This window comes from Bos taurus, chromosome 6 (genome assembly GCF_002263795.3).
Source record: "Bos taurus isolate L1 Dominette 01449 registration number 42190680 breed Hereford chromosome 6, ARS-UCD2.0, whole genome shotgun sequence".
Lineage (NCBI taxonomy): Eukaryota > Metazoa > Chordata > Mammalia > Artiodactyla > Bovidae > Bos > Bos taurus.
Window position 1 is genome coordinate 115,861,090 of NC_037333.1, and position 21,330 is coordinate 115,882,419.

Genomic DNA, 21,330 nt, shown 5'->3' on the forward strand with positions numbered 1-21,330 from the left:
CTCCTCCTTCTCGCTACTTTGGAATGTCTGTCCACAGGGGAGGAACTCCGGCCCCTCAGCCTGGGGCCCATCCAGCCCCCGCCTCAATCTGACTGGCGTCCTTACGCAGGCGGGACCTCGGGACACAGACATGACTACAGGGGGAAGGCCACGTACAGAGGCCCCCTCACTGTCTCAGAAGGAACCTGCCCTGCTGACACCCTGACTGGGCACGTCTGGTCTCCAGAACTGAGACGATAACCTCCTGGTTCAAGTCACCCAGGCTGCGGGGCTATTCATGGCAGCCCCGGGACACTGAGAGAGAGGGCCGCCAGGAAAGCTTCACAGGAGAGACGCTTTTAGAGCTAAGTGGCACTTCCAGGCTGGCCTGGGGCAGGAGGCAGTCAGTTAGTCAATGAACATCTCTGGGAGGGCTCCGTAACATTTGCACCCAGAATGAAACGACACACTCCGTTAAACAGAAGCTGGTCTCACCAAAGAAAAGGGAGGGGGTGGACAGCTAGATGAGGTGATGTGCATGTTACATAACTGGATTGTGGGAATCATTTCACAATGCATATACACATCAAATCATCACGCTGTATACTTTAAACATATTACAGACAAATGTACCTCAATAAAGCCAGAAAAAAGCATAAAACAAAACAAAAACAAGTGGAGCCTTCACTGGAAAGAGTGACAAGGTTTTAAACAAGTTTGGCGGAGCTAACACTGAAGGCTGAGCCCAGGCAAAGCGCTGAGAACAGTGCGGCACAGAAAGTCCACACCCTGCCCGGCGCCTTGGTGGGGAAATAGAAGGGACAAAGAAGTCCCCATCAAAAATTCATTGCAAATTCTCAGAATCCTTCCACTGTGGAAGGGGTGCTCAGCCAGGCAAGGAAAGGGGAAGTTCTAACATCTCCTGACAAAGGAGCCCGGCACTGGAGCCCCCTCCCAAGAAAGACAGAGCACCACCACAGTGAGCTACACCTCCCAATGCCTACGCTACTACCGGCCCACCCACACAAAGGACAAACACCTGCCTGTGTTTAAGATTCCTCTTCACAGCTTCAGGAAGTTCTGTGCCCTGCCTGGGGCCCCGCGGCTCACCGAAAGCCTTTAAGTACTCTGATCAGATCCCTTCTATTCCTGGGTCTCCAGATGTTCCCATGGAGACGGAACTGCTCAAAAGTTCAAGATAAGCTCTGCTTACTAAGTGGTAAGTACTGATCTAACTCATTTCTTACGTGTATTAACTCATCTTCCCTACAGATAAGGAAACTGAGAGGCACGAAGCAGTGAAGAGCCGACAGCAGGGTTACTGGGATCGTAACTCAGGCTGCCTGGCGCCAGGGCACCTGCTTTTAACACTAGCACACGTCACCTCTCACCCTCACGTGTCCACAAGCTCAAGGTAGAAAAAAATGGAAAGGTAAAATTGAATCAAAGCAGTGCTGCCTAGCCAAGCTACCTACTCTCATGCTCCTTCCAGTGAGGAACTATAGGGGTGGGCCCTCTTGCTTCTCTCCTTTAGGATGAATGATTTAGCAGGTTCCCAGCTTAAATCTTCCACACTTTGTAACATTTCTACAGTTATATGGCTGCTGTTTTCCTTAACTGTAGCATTTCATCAATTTTTTGGTGTATTACAGAGATTCCAATTACTTGCTGAAGGTTACACAGCCATGGTGGGAAAGCATGACTCTTAAATTAAGACTATGGTTTAGAGACCGCACTCTTATTGCTTCTACTGAACAGCCCCTCTGTGCTGAGGGAAGGCTTCTTCCCTCTGTGGACAGTAATGGGCAGAGGACAGACCCCTGGGCTAGGTACCAGTGGTTAGTCCCACTCGTTCCACCGTGTAATTTCAACACTTAGGGAGTCCTCACCCATGAAGTAAAAATACCTTCTTAACCTAATGGTTAAATGAGAAAATGTATCTGAAAGCAATAAAACAGGATAGAGGCTAGTCACCATCTCCATGACTCACAAACTCCATCATATTCCCCAAGCCCAGCTGAGGAAATGCAGCTAGAAAATGCAAGGGATGAGAAGAGTGACTGATGCGTGAAGGGGACAAGGACAGCGCCACGGGCCACTGCGGAGGACGCACTTCCACAGAGACCAGTTCACTCCGACAGCCCTGCAGGAGTTCCTGAGGCCTCAGGTAAGTAGACGGCCACTCAGGACCTAAACCCAAGACCACCGGCTCCAAACGCCACGCTCACCCACAGCTGCCACGCAGGAGTCACAAGGTGGACACTGGCCAAGGGCAGGCAGCACACTGCAGTCTGGCCTCCCCACCGACGGCCACACGATAGGCCTCAACAAAATCTAAGTGGGTGGATGGTGGAGAGGCATATAAAATCACTTTCCATTACTAATTTCACAAAATTCTGCTAAATTCACTAAATTACTAAACTCACAAAATTCATCCAAGCAAACAAAAAAACGCTATTTCAAGTAACACCCATTACTTTCAGATAGCACGTACAGCAAATATTAGCCAGCATACTCTTAAGCACTTTCAAGAAGTAACTTCACAAAGCAAACTACAATTCAGATTTCATGAGAGGAATCCAGGAGAAATAATTTTATGTGTTGCTGTTGTTAAGTCGCTAAGCCATGTGCGACTCTCTGAGACCCCATGGGCTGCAGCATGCCGGGCTTCCCTGTCCTTCACTACCTCCCAGGTATCTCACAAACTAGCAAATACCTACCCCTCCACAGGACGGTCTCCACCAGTTACTATACCGATGCACATATCTGAGATGTTCATGCCCAGAACACATGCAGAAAAAACAGAATTCAATTTTATCCTCTGACCACGTCAACCACTTTCTCTATTTTAGTTCCTTCATGATACTGTTAACCGTCCTTCAATTACCTTACTATTTTCATTTTTTTAGCTATATTTTTCCTGAATCAATGACTTTCAAAATTTACAGCTTAACTGAAACAAAACATTTTCTCAATTTCATTCCATAAGGGCAACTTACTTTTATCTTTCTGGGAAGGAGGAGGAAGGTACCAAAACTTGGCAGGGCTGTAAGCAAGGAAGGTTAAAACACCACAAAAACAAGCAAGCAGCTTTTTCAGAATTTAATGGTAACTAAATGTTCCAATTTGTGAAGTAACTGGTTTTGTGGAAGACAAATGATAAAAGAAAGCTCTGAAGGCATGACTCAGCCAAGACTAATAAACCGAGAACAAAACTGTTGAGAATGCTAACATATGCATACTCTGTCCACACAAACACTGGGACTTCTGAAAACGGTGTCAGCTTTCCCACTTTAGAGCAAGAGAGGAAGTATTTAAAATCACAATAATCAGTCTCAGTAAAAATCTGCCACAGGTTTACTCTCTGAAAAGTATTAACATTTATATCAGCTGATGGAAATTGGAAACCCTTTATGCTATGAAATAATTATGAGCACACAAATTCTTAGTGGTCTCAATTTCACAAAAATAAGGATATACTATTAAGTGAAAAAAAGCAAGGTACAGTGCTCACTTCAGCAGCACATATACTAAAACTGGAAAGATACAGAGAAGATTGGCATGGCCTCTGTGCAAGGATGACACACAAATTCATGAAGCATTCCCTATTTCAAAAAAAGCAAGATACAGAGAACAGCGTACCTAGAGTTCCTCTTGAGGCGGGAGGAAGGATACAAAAAACACTCATATTTGCTTGTATTTGCATAAAGAAATGTAGGAACAAATGTACTAGAAATTTAAGATGGTGGTTTGCACTTTTAAGGAATGGAGGGATCCGGGTAGACGGACGACAGAGAAAGCCAGCAGAGTCCTTGTTGTACAAACATACATTTTTAAAATTAAATTCATAAAAAGTTTAAAAATAAAACACCATAAAGCACATAAATAAAATCCTAAGCATCCCTGAAGGTATAAATCAACAGCATACACAGTATCTTGTCCTTCCAGCAGGGTAATGACATCAAGCATTTGTCTTAAAGTTTTATAGTTTAATATATAGTCTGTTGGGCATCTACCGACCAGGGCAGTTCATCTTTCAGTGTCACCTCTGAATGATCATGACTAGGTCATGGCATCCGGAGAAGTATCAATAAGCTCAGATACACAGATGGCACCACCCTTATGGCAGAAAGCGAAGAGGAACTAATAAGCCTCTTGATGAAATTGAAAGAGCCTGAAAAGGCTGGCTTAAAACTCAACATTCAGAAAACTAAGATCATGGCATCTGGTCCCATTACTTCATGGCAAATAGATGGCTAAACAATGCAAACAGTAGAGACTTTATTTTCTTGGGCTCCAAAATCAGTGCAGATGGTGACTACAGCCATGAAAATAAAAGACGCTTGCTCTTTGGAAGAAAAGGTATGACAAAACTAGACAGTATATTAAAAAGCTGACAAATCACTTTGCCAACAAAGGTGCATCTAGTCAAGGCTATGGTTTTCCCAGTGGTCATGTATGGATGTGAGAGTTGGGGCATAAAGAAAGCTGAGCGCCGAAGAATTGATGCTTTTGAACTGTGGTGTTGGAGAAGACTCTTGAGAGTCCCTTGGACTGCAAGGAGATCCAACCATTCCATTCTAAAGGAGATCAATCCTGGGTGTTCATTGGAAGGACTGATGTTGAAACTCCAATATTTTGGTCACCTGATGTGAAGAACTGACTCATTGGAAAAGACCCTGATGCTGGGGAAGACTGAAGGCAGGAGGAGAAGGGGACAACAGAGGATGAGATGGTTGGATGGCATCACCGACTCAACGGACGTGAGTTTGAGTGAACTCCAGGAGTTGGTGATAGACAAGGAAGCCTGGCATGCTGCAGTCCATGGGGTCGCAAAGAGTCGGACACGACTGAGCGACTGAACTGAACTGAACTGATATATACCGTTAAGAACTTTAGCAGGGTGGCCCTATCCTGACTTTCAGGTGATAAATGTAGGCTCTAAAGAGACTATCTTATCTCAAGGTAGAAATATTAACCAAACTTTCAAGTGAGTTAAGAAAGTATTCAGTTAATGAGCCCCTCATAGTCAGTCTTCCAAAATGATTCTGTTCCCATCAGAAGTATTTATGACTGAATATTTCTTTAAATCAGTACTGGCTCCACTGTGCAGCCACTGCATATTTCCAACTTACCAAAAGCAATGGAGTTCTTGGCCTCTAAGCACAACAGGGCATTTCATCCCATAAGGAATCCAGGGAATATGAAGTACCTCCCTTCCCAAGTTAGGGAATGACAGGCAAGGTTTACTGCTGAAGAACAGGGCACTCAGCACACACCTTGAAGTCCAAAGTTACGAGGGAAATCCAGTCATCTTGTTCATTCCGAAAGCCGACCGGGCTTTCCACGGGTCCACAGTCTGAGCGTCTCACACTGCTGTCCGGTGCTCAGGAGGGGCTGGGAACAGTGTGAAAAGCCCGCAGAGCTGCAGGCAGCACAGCAGGCCTGAGGACCTTGAGAGCCGTTCTGACGCAATGCTATGAAGACCTCCGTGGTAGTTTAAACCTAACCCCTTCATTTCAGAACTATGAAAACTGAGGCTCAGAAACAGCAGAAGATGGCCCTGGGCACACTGGGCATCACGGGCAGAGAACAGCAGCCCGGTGTGTCTGAGGTCAGGCTGAGGGCAAGCCAGAGGTCCAACACGCAGCTTGCCGCTAGATCGTGAACTTCTGAAGTCGCTTAACCTTCTCTCTGAAAATCAGTTTCATCACATATAAATGAATGCTGTCATGGAAACCTCAAGGGATATTATAAGAATCAAAAATGCTACTTAGACAGCATTTAGCAGTGTTTGCCAGTGGACACATATTAAAGGGCGGCTATGATTACTGGACAAGGCTGGGTCCAAAGTGTCCTGGTCAGGTTTTATGGACATTCCACAACACCAAATTCCTTCTTGCTTGCTTTATTTTTACTATTGGTTAGAAATAACTGAAAATTTCAGACATCTATCACAACTGCAACTGGTTTCAAAAACATATTAAAAGATATTTTCTTGTATGTATAATTTCTCATTATTACCACCATAGGAATTTCCTATGTTAATATCCAAAATACTTCTGAAGGCTTTAATAATCCAAATGATATTTGAAAGGGAAAACCATGAAGGTCTTAAAGTGAATAAAATGGCCTAATTTTCATTTTCTCACAATAAGGGGAAATGGCCAAAACCAACTGAAACAAAGGAAAATTATGCCTCAAACTGCATATATTTTATTAGTCTTTATTTAATCAAAATGTGCCATTTCAAACAAACATGACCCTACTGAGGTGGGGGCAGATTTCAAACTCTCAAAGGCTCCGTCCACACTTGGGCCACAGAAGCGACAGATCCCAGAAATAACTTTTCAAATGCAGCTGAAGCAGAAGCTGAAGGATATCCTCCGTGAACGCCTACCGAGCTCCTCCTGTCGTTGTTCAGTCACTAAGCTGTGTCCGACTCTCTGCAACCCCACGGACCGCAGCATGCCAGGCTCCTCCGCCCTTCACCATCTTCTGGAGTTTGCTCAAACTCATATCCATTGACCTGGCAATGCTGTCTAACCATCTCATCCTATCGCCCCCTTCTCCTCCTGCCCTCAATCTTTCCCAGCATCAGGGTCCTTTCCAGTAAGTCAACTCTTCACATCAAGTGGCCGAAGGACTGGAGCTTCCGCTTCAGCATGAGTCGTTCCAGTGAATATTCAGGACTGATTTCCTTTAGGATGGACTGGCTGGTCTCCTCGCAGTCCAAGGGACTCTCAAGAGTCTTCTCCAACCACAGTTCAAAAGCATCAATTCTTTGGCACTCAGCCTTCTTTACTGTCCAACTCTCACATTGATACATGACTACTGGAAAAACAATAGCTTTGACTATACGGACCTTTATTTGCAGAGTGATGGATGCCTCTGCTTTTTACTATGCTGTCTAGGTCTCTCCTATCTTTTTTCCCACAGAGCAAGCGTCTTTTAATTTCATGGCTGCAGTCACTCTTTGCAGTGATTCTGGAACCCAGGAAAATAAAATCTGTCACAGATTCCATTTTTTCCCCAACTATTTGCCATGAAGTGATGGACCACATGGCATGATCTTAGTTTTTTGCTCCTACCATGAAGCTAACGCAGGCTAGGCACTGTGTTAGCTTCAATCTGGATGCTTGGAGACTCAATGCACAAAACAGAGATTTCTGCCTTCAGGAAACATATACACATAGCAGAGGGGGCCAGGCAATAAGTGAGCTACATAAATAACTTACACAGTGCCATGGGCAGGGGACTGGGAGGATGGGGGTGGGGAGGTCAGTGGCAACATTAAGGAAGGGATCCTGAGGTGGCATCAGAGGTGGTGAGAGTGACAGGCACTCCAGCAACATCTGGAGCCAGGCCAGGAGTGAGGAGTGGCTTTGTTTGGGAGTGGAAGAAGGGGATGAAACTAAATCTGCTTATCATCATTTTCTTTAAGGACTGAGATATTTCAGTTACGTCTTGGTAAATAAGCAAAAAAAGATATTAACACTAGGAGGGCCCTTCATACCCATGTCCAAAACAGAACTCTTAATCATCCCCCAGCCTAGCCTCCCTGCTTGGACTTAAACTCCTGTAACACATTCTCCATAAAAATACAATCAAATCAGGTCCTCCTCCTACCTGATTCCTATCAGTGACTTCCCACAGTCCCTGAGTAAATCTGAACTGCTGATACCAGCCAGCAGGGACCTTTCCAGCTAGGGCCCAGCAATCTTTTTGCCTCCTTGTCCCAGATAAACTGGCCTCCTTCTTCTGCAAAAACACCCAGCTCCTTCCTGCCTCAGAACCTTTAGACCCTTCTCTGCCCAAAACAAATTTACTTCAGCTACTTTGAGCACCTTACTCCTTATCAGTCAGGTTTCAGGTCATGTTTCACATCCAAGTTTTGAGAAGTTTCCCTCACTGCGAGATTTAGAGCAGCCCCTCTTCCCAGCTCTCTCACATCACCCAGGGTTTTCTTCCCTTTCGAGGCATTCATTTGTACTTTCAGAGTACAGACTCTGGACTTAAACTGCTTGAGTTCAAACTCCAGCTCAGCCATTTACTGGCTCTGCAGTTGTTCCAGTAGCTAAGTTGTGTCCGACTCTTCGCAACCCATGGACTGCCAACAGCACACCAGGCTTCCCTGTCCTTCACCACCTCCCTGAGTTTGCTCAGACTCATGTCCATTCAGTCAGTCGTTGATGCCATCCAACCATCTCATCCTCTGTTGTCCCTTCTCCTGCCCTCACTTTCCCAGCATCAGAGTCTTTATGTGACTCGGCTCTTCCCATCAGGTTGGCCAAAGGATTGGAGCTTTAGCATCAGTCCTAACAATGAATATTCAGGCTTGATTTGCTTTAGGACTGACTGGTTTGATCTCCTTGCTGTCCAAGGGACTCTCAAAAGTCTTCTCCAAAGAAGAAAATTAAAAAAAAAAAAAAAGGTGGGTGGGGGGAGTCTTCTCTAGCACCACAATTTGAAGCATCAATTCTCGGGGCTCAGCCTTCTTCATAATCCAACTCGCATCCGTACATGTCTACAGGAAAAATCACAGCTTTGACTATACAGACCTTTGTCATTAGAGTGATGACTCTACTTTTTAATACACGGTCTAGACTTGCCATAGCATTTTTCCCAAGAAGCAAGAGTCTTAATTTCATGCTTACACTCAGCATCTGCAGTGACTTTGGAGCCCAAGAAAATAACATCTGTCACTGCTGCCACTGTTTCCCCTTCTATTTGCCATGAAGTGATGGGACCAGATGCCATGATCTTCATTTTCTTTTCAATTTTAAATTTATTTTTTAAACCAAAGGATAATTGCTTTACAGAACTGTGCCGGTTTCTGCCAAACATCACCATGAATCACCCATAAGTATATATATGACCTCTCCCACTTGAACCTCTCTCCCATCTCCCTCCCCATCCCAGACCTTAGGTTTTTCGAATGTTGAGTTTTAAGCCAGCTTTTTCACGCTCCTCTTTTAACCTCATCAAGAGGCTCTTTAGCTCCTTTTCACTTTCTGCCATTATAGCAGTATCATCTGCCTATCTGAGGTTATTGATATTTCTTCCAGCAATCTTGATTCCAGCTTGTGGTTCATTCAGACCATCATTTCACATGATGTATTCTGCAAATAACTTAAATAAGCAGGGTAAACTCCTTTCCCAATTTTTTTTTTTTTTTTCCTTTCCCAATTTTGAATGAGTTCGTTGTTCCATATCTAGTTCTAACTGCTGCTACTTGAACTTCATACAGGTTTCTCAGGAGGCACGTAAGGTGGTCTGGTATTCCCATCTCCTTAAGAATTTCCCACAGTTTCTTGTGATCCACATAGTCAAATGCTTTAGCATAGTCAATGAAGCAGATATTTTTCTGGAATTCATTGCTTTTTCTATGATCAAAATGGATGTTGGCAACCTCATCTCTGGTTCCTCTGCCTTTTCTAAATCCAGCTTGAACATCTGGAAGGTCTCAGTTTACGTACTGTTGAAGCCTAGCTTGAAGGATTTTAAGCATTACTCCCCTAGCGTGTGAGATGAGTACAATTGTGCAGTGGTTTGAAAATCCTTTGGCACCACCTTTCTTTGGGACTGGAATGAAAACTGACCTTTTCCAGTCCTGTGGCCACTGCTGAGTTTTCCAAATTTGCTAGCACATTGAGTGCAGCACTTTCACAGCATCATCTTTTAGGATTTGAAACAGCTCAGCTGGAATTCTATCACCTCCACTAGCTTTGTTCATAGTGACACTTCCTAAGGTCCACTTTTCTTCATATTCCAGGATGTCTGGCTCTAGGTGAGTGATCACACTATCACGGTTATCCAGGTCATTAATACCTTTTCTGTATAGTGCTTGTGTGTATTCTTGCCACCTTTTCTTAATCTCTTCTGCTTCTGTTAGGTTCTTGCCCTTTCTCTCCTTTATTGTGCCCATCCTTGCATGAGATATTCCCCTGGTATCTCCGTTTTCTTGAAGAGATCGCTGGGCTTTCCCATTCTATCCTTTTCCTCTATTTCTTTGCATTGGTCACCTAAGGCGGCCTTCTTCTCTCTCCTTGTTATTCTCTGGAACTCTGCCTTCTGTCGAGTGTGTCTTTCCCTTCCTCCCTTGCCTTTAGCTTCTCTTCTCTGCTCTCTGTAAGGCCTCCTCAGACGGCCACTTTGTCTTCTTGCATTTCCTTTTCTTGGGGATGGTTTTGGCCACCACCTCCTGTACAGTGTTACAAACCTCCATCCACAGTTCTTCAGGCACTCTATCAGATGTAATCCCTTGAATCCATTCATCACCTCCACTGTATAATAAGGGATTTGATCTAGGTCATACTCAGTCTAGTGGTTTTCCCTACTTTCTTCAATTTAAGTCTGAACTTGGCAATAAGGAGCTCACGATCTGAGCCACTGTCAGCTCCCGGTCTTGTTTTTGCTGACTGTATAGAGTTTCTCCATCTTCAGCTGCAAAGAATATAATCAAGGCGATTTCGGTATTTACCATCCGGTGATGTCCATGTGTAGAATGATCTCTTGTGTTGTTGGAGGAAGGTGTTTGCTATGACCAGTGGGTTCTCTTGGCAAAGCTGTTAGCCTTTGCCCTGCTTCATTTTGCACTCCAAGGCCAAACTTGCCTGTTATTCCACGTATCTCTTTTCTTCTACTTTTGCACTCTAGTCCCCTCTGATGAAGAGAACATCATTTTCTGGCATTAGTTCTAGAAGGTCCTGTAGGTCTTCACAGAACCAGCCAACTTCAGCTTCTTCAGCATTAGTGGTTGGAGCATAGACTTGGATTACTGTTGAATGGTTGGAATGGTTTGGATGTTGAATGGTTCGGAATCAGTGAACTACAATGGATGGGAATGGGTGAATTTAATTCAGATAACCAAAACATCTACTACTGTGGGCAAGAATTCCTTAGGAAAAATGGAGTAGCCCTCATAGTCAACAAGAGTCTGAAATGCAGTACTTGGATGCAATCTCAAACACGACAGAATGATCTCAGTTTCCAAGGCAAACGCTCTGTAAGCTTGGGTAAATTTCTTAATTTCCCTGATCTCACCTCCCACATCTGAACTAACGAGGCTAACAAACGTGCCCCTCATAATGAGTGCAAAATGTCTAGCACGGATGTCTAACTAACCACATACTAACACACCAAGTGCCAGTTATCAGTACTACCTTCAGAAATCCACTGTCTCCCCGGTTAGAATGTAACCTCTCCAGAGAGCAGGAGGCTTACCTCCCTCACTCACTACTGTTTGCACATGGCTAACACCTAGTAGGCCCTCGATAAACATATACTGAGGAGCAAATACACACTCAGGTCTCACATTCTGGACTGGCAATGCTAATCTAAGTCTGGATTCCAGAGGCATCTGACTGTAAGAAAAGTCATCACTTTGCCCCATCCAATCAAAACTGACATATGACCAAGAGACTCTGGGGATACAAGCAGTTAACTAAACAAACTCCAAATCTCAGTCCACCACTCACAAGGAAGTTCCAGGCTGCAAACCAACAATCTGTGTGTCAAACTGGGTTTTATATTTCAAGTAACCTGGGTATTATGTTTCTAAGAATTACGTCAATTCCCAAAGTTGGTAGACAAGACTAAAGCTGCATCCGTCTCTAGCTGACTGAATTTGGAGACTCAAGCAGGGATAACTCCCAAGGTCAGGAATTAAGAAAAGGAGAATTCTAGACTCATGGTACCAGAGGCCCAGAAAGACCCAGACAAGCAAGTCAGGAAGCACAGGCTGACCAGACATATGTGAGTATAGAAAATTCTATACAGACTTCATACGGAAGTTACTCTGCAATCCAGTTAAACACATGAGGAAGGACTAACAACACGAGCCTAAGACGAGAATGTTTTTACCTTGAATCGACAGTTAGCCAAGCAATACTATCACTGTTAACCAGAATGTGACCCAGTTTTAAAATGATCAAATAAACCGTTCTTTCCCAAGTATGTTATACTGCGGGTCTAGGAAAACCTAGGCACCTTGGCCTTGCAGCCTGACCTTCTAGGGTTAATAAAGGAGAGAAATGGTCCATTTAGTCAACTGTTCAATCCCAAGCCTCATATGAATAATCATGCTTCCTTCATTTACTTAGGGGAGGCAATTCTCCTCAGGGCCCAAAAATGTGACAATACCTCAAACTGATTTCCACACAACAGTTCAGAACATTCTGAAAACCTACAGCATACTTTCGAGTGAACATCAACATTTTAGGATTCAGTGAACTAAAATGGACCAGAGTAGGTGAATTTAATTCAACTACTACTGTGGGCAAGAATACCTTAAAAGAAATGGAGTAGCCTTCACAGACAACGAGAGAGTCCAAAATGCAGTACTTGGGTGCAAACTCAAATACGATAGAATGATCTGTTCATTTCCAAGGCAAACCATTCACTATCACAGTAATCCAAGCCTATGCCCCAACCAGCTGAAGAAGCTGAAGTTGAACGGCTCTATGATGATCTACAAGACCTTCTAGAACTAACACCAAAAAAAAAATGTCCTTTCCATCACAGGGGACTGGAATGTAAACGTAGGAAGTCAAGAGATACCTGGAGTAACAAGTTTGGTCTTGGGAGTACAAAATGAAGCAGGGCAAAGGCTAACAGAGCTTTGCCAAGAGAACCCACTGGTCATAGCAAACACCTTCCTCCAACAACACAAGAGATGACTCTACACATGGACATCACCAGGAATCAGCTTGATTATACTCTTTGCAGCCAAAGATGGAGAAGCGCTATACAGGCAGCAAAAACAAGACCTGGGAGCTGCCTGTGGCTCAGAACACAGACTCCTCATTGCCAAATTCAGACTTAAATTGAAGAAAGTGGGGAAAACCACTAGACCATTCAGGTATGACCTAAATCAAATCCCTTAATGATTATACAATGGAAATGACAGATTTAAGGGACCGAGTTCCTGAAGAACTAAGGATGGAGGTTCGTGACACTGTGCAGGCGGTGATGCTCAAAACCACCCCCAAAAAAAGCAGCACAAGAAAGCAGAACGGCTGCCTGGGGAGGCCCCGCAGACGGCGGAGCAAAGCGGAGAAGGAAAGACGGCTGCCCGGGGAGGCCCCGCAGACGGCGGAGCAAAGCGGAGAAGGAAAGACGGCTGCCCAGGGAGGCCCCACAGACCGCCAAGCAAAGCGGAAAAGGAAAGATGCACCCATCTGAATGCAGAGTTCCAAAGAATAGCAGGGAGAGATAAGAAAGCCTTCCTCTGTGATCAATGCAAAGAAATAGAGGAAAACAACAGAATGGGAAAAGACTAGAGATCTCTTCAAGAAAATTAGACACTAAGAGAACATTTCATGCAAAGAAGGGCTCAATAAAGGACAGAAATGGTATGGACCTAACAGAGCAAAAGATATAAGAACAGATGGCAAGAATACACAGAACTATACAAAAACGATCTATATGACCCAGGTAACCATGATGGTATAACTCACCTAGAGCCAAAAGTCCTGGAATTTGAAGTAAAGTGGGCCTTAGGAAGCATCACTATGAACAAAGCTAGTGGAGGTGATGCAATTCCAGCTGAGCTACTTTCATCCTAAAAGATGATGCTGCTAAAGTGCTGCGTTCTATACGCAAGCAAATTTGGAAAACTCAGCAGTGGCCACAGGACTGCAAAATGTCAGTTTTCATCCCTATCCCAAAAAAAGGCAATGCCAAAGGATGTTCAAACAACTGCACTCATCTCACACGCTAGCAAAGCAATGCCCAACATTCTCCAAGAGAGGCTTCAACAGTATGTGAACCGAGAACTTTCAGATGTTCAAGCTGGATTTAGAAAGGGCAGAGGAATCAGCAATCAAATTGCCAACATCCAATGGATCATAGAAAAAGCAAGAGAATTCCAGAAAAACCATGTACTTCTGCTTCATTGACTACACTAAAGCCTTTGACTGGGTGGATCACAATAAACTGCAGAAAATTCTTAAAGAGATTAGGAACACCAGACCACCTTACCTGCCTCCTGAGAAGAATCTGTATTCAGGTCAAGAACCAATAGTTAGAACCAGACAAGGAACAATTGACTGCTTCCAAATTGGGAAAAGAATACATCAATGCTGTATACTGTCACCCTGCTTATTTAACCTCTATGCAGAGTACATCATGCAAAATGACAGGCTGGATGAAGCACAAGCCGGAATCAAGATTGCTGGGATAATATCAATAACCTCAGATATGCAGATGACACCACCATTATGGCAGAAAGCAAAGAGGAACTAAAGAGCCTCTTGAAAGTGAAATAGGCGAGTGAAAAACTGGCTTAAAATTCAACATTCAGAAAACTAAGATCATGGCATCTGGTCCCATCACTTTATGGCAAATAGATGGGGAAACAATGGAAACACGAGAGGCTTTATTTTCTTTGACTCCAAAATCGGTGCAGGTGGTGACCACAGTCATGAAATTAAAAGACGATTGCTCCTTGGAAGAAAAGCTAAGACCAACCTGCTGCTGCTGCTGCTAAGTTGCTTCAGTCGTGTCCGACTCTGTGCGACCCCATAGACAGCAGCCCACCAGGCTCTCCCGTCCCTGGGATTCTCCAGACAAGAACACTGGAGTGGGTTGCCACTTCCTTCTCCAATGCACAAAGTGAAAAGTGAAAATGAAAGTGAAGTCGTGCCCGACTCTCAGCAACCCCATGGACTACAGCCCACCAGGCTCCTCCGTCCATGGGATTTTCCAGGCAAGAGTACTGGAGTGGGTTGTCATTGCCTTCTCCATGACCAACCTAGAAAGCATATTAAAAAGCAGAGCTATTACTTTGTGGACAAAGGTCCATGCAGTCAAGGCTATGGTTTTTCCAATAGTCATGTATGGATGTGAGAGCTGGATCATAAAGAAAGTTGAGCGCCGAAGAACTGATGCTTTTGAACTCTGGTGTTGGAGACTCTTGAGAGTCCCTTGGACTGCAAGGAGATCAAACCAGTCTATCCTAAAGGAAATCAGTCCTGAATATTCATTGGAAGGACTGATGCTGAAGTTGAAGTCCCAATACTTTGGCCACCTGATGCGAAGAACTGACTCACTGGAAAAGATCCTAATGCTGGGGAAGATTGAGGGCAGGAGGAGAAGGGGACGACAGAGGATGAGATGGTTGGATGGCATCACGGAATCAATGGACCTGAGTTTGAGCGAGCTCTGGGAGATGGTGGTAGACAAGGAAGGCTGGTGTGCTTCAGTCCATGGCGTGTAAAGAGTTGGACACAACTGAATGATTGAACTGAATAGCATATTTTAACAAGCCAATAAAAATACAAAGCACTCTCAAATAACTGCAACAGCATAAATAAAATAAATAACCCCCAAACGTTCAGTTCAGTTCAGTCTCTCAGTTGTGTCCGACTCTTTGCGACCCCATGAACCGCAGCACGCCAGGCTTCCCTGTCCATCACCAACTCCTAGAGTTCACTTAAACTCACGTCCATCGAGTCAGTGATGCCATCCAGCCATCTCATCCTCTGTCATCCCCTTCTCCTCCTGCCCTCAATCCCTCCCAGCATCAGACTCTTTTACAATGAGTCAACTCTTCTCATGAGGTGGCCAAAGTACTGGAGTTTCAGCTTTAGCATCAGTCCTTCCAAGGAACACCCAGGACCAATCTCCTTTAGAATGGACTGGTTGGATCTCCTTGCAGTCCAAAGGACTCTCAAGAGTCTTCTCCAACACCACAGTTCAAAAGCATCAATTCTTCGGTGCTCAGCTTTCTTCACAGTCCAACTCTCACATCCATACATGACCATTGGAAAAGCCATAGCCTTGACTAGACGGCCCTTTGTTGGCAAAGTAATGTCTCTGTTGTTGAATACGCTATCTGGGTTGGTCATAACTTTCCTTCCAAGGAGTAAGCGTGTTTTAATCTCACAGCTGCAATCACCATCTACAGTGATTCTGGAGCCCCCAAAAATAAAGTCTGACACTGTTTCCACTGTTTCCCCATCTATTTCCCATGAAGTGATGGGACAAGATGCCATGATCTTAGTTTTCTGAATGTTGAGCTTTAAGCCAACTTTTTCACTCTCCTCTTTCACTTTCATCAAGAGGCTTTTTAGTTCCTCTTCACTTTCTGCCATAAAGGTGGTGTCATCTGCATATCTGAGGTTATTGATATTTCTCCCAGCAATCTTGATTCCAGCTTGTGCTTCCTCCAGCCCAGTGTTTCTCATGATGTACTCTGCATAGAAGTTAAATAAGCAGGGTGATAATATACAGCCTTGACGTACTCCTTTTCCTATTTGGAACCAGTCTGTTGTTCCATGTCCAGTTCTAACTGATGCTTCCTGACCTGCATATAGGTTTCTCAAGAGGCAGGTCAGGTGGTCTGGTATTCCCATCTCTTTCAGAATTTTCCACAGTTTATTGTGATCCACACAGTCAAAGACTTTGGCATAGTCAATAAAGCAGAAATAGATGTTTTTCTGAAACTCTCTTGCTTTTTCCATGATCCAGCGGATGTTGGCAATTTGATCTCTGGTTCCTCTGCCTTTTCTAAAAGTAGCTTGAACATCTGGAAGTTCTCGGTTCACGTATTGCTGAAGCCTGGCTTGGAGAATTTTGAGCCTTTTAAAAATCCTAGTGTGGGACCTTGCCTAGAGTGGGAGCTCAAAAAACAGTTGCTAAATGAAACGGTGTAAATTGGAAAAGAAAATTTACAGCATAAGTAACTCTCCACATGGGTTAGGATGAAATAAAAAGTTTCAGTTCCTTTTAAGCTCACATACTCTGAAAAGGAAGCAGAGGTATCAGAAAAATGTCCCTTATTTGATGGATCGGAAGTGACTGCTTTATTTGGTATTTCTCTGATTAGCAGGAAAGGATGAATGCTTTTTATATGTTTATTTACATCTGAAATTTCCATTACTGTCTATTAATTTCTCTGTCCACCTGCCTATCTATTGAAATCTTGATGTATTTATTCCTACAAATTTGAATTAAACTGTATATTTACAATGACCTTTTGTCATATTTGACATTTCCAGAGTATTATCTTCCATAGTTTTATTTTTCAGTGAGCAAACATTTTAACATTTTAATATTCTGGTCTGCAAACCTCTTCCTTCGAATTCTTCTCCTTTTAAATAGAAAGTTATTCCTTCATTGGCACATGTATGAGAAACTGTTCCAAGAAAGTTTTAGGAATTATCTCTAATAAACATTACTTTGCTTTTTCTCTACAGTCCTTATAATTTTAAACATCTTTCCTGAATCCATCTGGAATTTACTGGGATGCTCTTTTCCAGTTATCTCACTGCCTTCTCCCTGGACACTGAGGGGTGTGTTTCTCCGTCCCCACCAGGCCCAGTGGTGAACGTTTCAACTGTGCACCAGCAGCACCCGCTACCGCCTCACATCTTCACTGTCATCTTTTTCACCTCAGTTTCCTCATTTGTAATAAAATATACTCAAATCACGTTTCAAGGCTGTGTGGACAATTAGAAACAGCGAGTGTAAACCATCTAGTGCAGTGTCTGGCACGGTGAGTGCCCGACAAGCAGGGAATATTGTGATGATCTAGTATCTGATGAGAATGTGAAAGCAGCTGCTAAAAACGTTCATTTCAAAAGCTTCAAGAACATTAAGTTTAACCAACTAAAAGTTAAAATACATTAATTAAAAACATTCTATTAAAAGTACTGTGTTCTATCAACACATGGAGCACAAATAAAGAAATGAAGTTTCTCTAACTCAATTTCTAAATCAATACTGTAGTGTAGGTTACTGAAAGAGATTTGGGTGTGGTTTTAAAAACAACTCTGGGTGAGGCAGCCAAAGATAAGCCAACCAACCATCTGTTCAACTGAACAAATTTAAGTGAACTGTAATGCACCCTATTCTGATTATATTTCCAAAATCTGAGAGATAATATTGATACACAAAACATCTGGCTTGGGTCTTCATAAAAATTCCGTTTGCCTCTCATTGCTGATTAATAAATGTGCTCAATTCATATCTAGAGTAGAGACCCTCAAGCCAAGCCTCCTGGGTTCTGATCCCAGTTTACCATTTTCTAGCTGCATAACCTTAGCCACATTTTTAATCTCTCTATAAACTTGTGGCTCAGCGATAAGGAATCCGCCTGCCAATGCAGGAGACACAGGAGAGGTGGGTTCGATCCCTGGGTGGGGAAGATCCCCTGTATAAAGAAATGGCAACCCACTCCAGTATTCTTGCCTGGAAAATCTCATGGACAGTGTGCAGGCTACAGTCCATGGGGTCGCAAAGAGTCCAACACAACTAAGCACACACACGCGCACTCTATGCGTCAGTTTCTTCACCCGTCAGTGGGAATGATATTATTTACTTCCTTAAGATTAAATGAGTTAATTTACATCAAATGTTTCATACAATGCTTGGCACACAGTAAATAGAATAAATGGTGGTTGTTGTTGCTCATCATTATTATTATTACAAGCAGCATTAGCATCTTTAGACTGAGAGCCTCCTTGGTAGCTCAGTGATAGAGTGCACTTGCCAATTCAGGAGACAGCGGTTTGATCCCTGGTCCAGGAGGATCCCACATCTGTGGAGCAGCTAAGCCCACACACCACAACTACTGAGTCTGTGCTCCAGAGTCTGGGAACCACAACGACTGAAGCCTGCGTGCCTTAAGAGACTCCAACAAGAGGAGCCACTGCAATGAGAAGCCTGCCCGCCACAATTAGAGACTAGTTCTTGCTCGCCACAACTAGAGAAAAGCCCTCGCATCAATGAAGACCCAGCACAGCCAAAAATAAATAAATAAAAATTATATACATACATTTTAAAAAGAACACTAGAAGAACATTCTATGATGGGCACTGTGTTCCTCAATACAAGCACAGGGAACGCACAGCAGCACCACTTTTTGAGTTCCCTCTTACAGATATCTCACTGCTCTGTACTGTCAATTTTCAATACAATTCCTAGACTTCAAGCTTACTGAAGCAGGGAGCTATTAAATGCTTCACCTTCCAAAATTCCCAACACAATTCTCTAAACACAGATTTTAAATAATGCTGATTAAATTAACATAACAGACATAAAGAACAGTGAGACAAAACCTTATAAGTACACATTTTTAGCACCAGAAAGAACTTGAGAAACCACGTGATCATTTTATAGATGAAAAAACTGTGCACATGACTTTAGCCAAGTCTCATATGCTGGTCAAGCTGTAGCTCGTTCTTTTCTGTACCAAAAACATTAACTCCACTGACCTTCAAACTATGCATTTTAGAATCACCTCATACTAAGTTTTACTAAGTTTTATACCAATACACAACCACTATTCCCATTACTAACAAATACCATTTGGAGAACTCAAGTAAGAAATAAAATTTTAGAGTCCCCACCACTCAAATAAGATGTTCTATACTGTTATTTTCTAAATATTATTTGCATGTAAGAAATACATAAAACTTCCAAGGGCAAAACAACAACTACAGCAATAACAGCCAAAACCTTGAGACTGAAACCAGAACTCTGAATTGGAATTACTCACAGAAAGTGACATGACCAGAAGTCAGATGACAAAATCTCAGCTGGCAGAGGCAAAAAAAGGAGCAGCTGATGAGCTGAGCTCTATCAGGGGTGGGAATGGTCTCAGGCTGAATAACTCTGGGTCACAGTAGAAGACAATAAAATCATCTCAGGGAAAAACATCCTCAGATTATCCCACAGGTTGTTGCTGCTGCTGCTGCTGCTGCTGCTGCTGCTAAGTCACTACAACCAAATATGGGGTCCAAGTTAAAAATTCAATAAACCCAAAAACAATCTCCATAAGTGACAATCACTGAAGAAATAAATATCTTATAGGTCAGGGCCTCAAAGACTTCAGATACTAGAATTACCAAGCAAGACACAGAATAATTATGTATGAAGTGCTTTAAAAATAAATTAATCATAAATATGACACTCCCCAGGGACTATCTAAAACAAGCAAGAAGAGCTGAAAAAGAAACCAAACAACTTTTAGAAATGAAATAATTTAGAAACAAAGTTTAATCAACAATGAATTAATAGCACCTTTCATTCAAACAGGAATCAGTGAATTAAAAGACAGATTGAAAAGAAATTAACCAGAGAACAAGCACAGAGAGACAAGGAGATGCAAATATGGCAGAAGACAGAATGAGAAATGGAGAGGGAATGGCTGACAAGCCTACGTAACTGAAAGACCTGAGTCCACAAATGTCAAGCAAAGTAAATCTCTGCCTCATAAATATTGTAATCATTTTGCACAATAGCTAAGGCAAAAAAGTTTTTTCTAAAAGCAGACAAAGGAAAAAAAAGACATCACCTACCTAGGAATAACAGTCAGACGATCAGCAAACTTGTAACAGAAACAACAAAAGTAGAGAACCTACTGCAAGGGAAATACCCGTCAATCTAGATTTCCATACCAAGCAAGACTATTTTTGGAGAATGCCTATGAGATAATGTCATTCCAGATAAAAACAGAGTTACTACCTATAAACCTACAGTAAAGGAGTTTCTAATGAAGAAAAGGGATTCCCTGGTGGCTCAGACAGTAAAGAGTCTACCTGCAATGCAAGAGACCTGGGTTCGATCCCTGGGTCAGGAAGATCCCCTGAAGGCAAAGTCAACCCACTCCAGTATTCTTGACTGGTGAATGAAGAAAAAAATAATCCCAGGGTAAAAATGAGAATAGTAGTAAGCATCATGAGTAAAGAAACTGCTAAATGTGAAAGCGAATCTAAACATGTTTTTGAAAAATATAATGATGCTGTTGTCCAATCTAGGAGTTTAAAAAAAAGGCTAGACTAAAATACTGGACAAAGTAACAAGTAACCTGATCAGTGGATTTAATTGGAATTAAAGTATTTTAATGTCTTTGTTTTGTCTGACAGTGGAATATGAAACTAATTTCACTTTGTTAAATACACATGGCAAAATTTCAAGGACAACCATGAAGAGAACATAACAGATTATGTAATCCAAACCAAAAAGGAGAATACATGATGAAAAACAAGCCAAACAACCTGGTTGTTCAAAAAGGCAAGAATGGAGGGGGGAATTACAAATAGAAGACAAATTGTAAGATGACAGAAAAAGTACAAATCTATCAGAATCACAATAAATGGAAATGTTATTACACCAGTTAAAAGACAGATATAATAATACCCACTGTGGTAGGTTTGGTGACGATCCCCAGAGAAATCAGTCCTAATCCCTGTTACCGATCAGATCAGATCAGTCGCTCAGTCGTGTCCAACTCTTTTCGACCCCATGAATCGCAGCACGCCAGGCCTCCCTGTCCATCACCAACTCCCAGAGTTCACTAAGACTCATGTCCATCGAGTCAGTGATGCCATCCGGCCATCTCAT

At 42.9% G+C, this 21,330-nt stretch overlaps 1 protein-coding gene and 1 non-coding gene across 20 annotated transcripts in view; one reads left to right on the forward strand and one right to left on the reverse strand.

Annotated features, from left to right (window-relative positions):
* ADD1 (adducin 1) overlaps positions 1-21,330 on the reverse strand; it is a 91,141-nt gene that overhangs the window by 49,546 nt on the left and 20,265 nt on the right. The window contains exon 3 of one of the 19 annotated variants that reach the window (XM_059887418.1): positions 19,484-19,704. The exons of the other annotated variants lie outside the window; for them this stretch is intronic. The gene's annotated coding sequence lies outside the window, so the exon portion shown is untranslated. The remainder of the gene's footprint in view (positions 1-19,483; positions 19,705-21,330) is intronic. 19 annotated transcript variants of the gene reach the window in all.
* LOC112447215 (U6 spliceosomal RNA) lies at positions 3,486-3,592 on the forward strand. Its single transcript, XR_003035317.1, has one exon. It is a non-coding gene; the product is annotated as a U6 spliceosomal RNA (small nuclear RNA).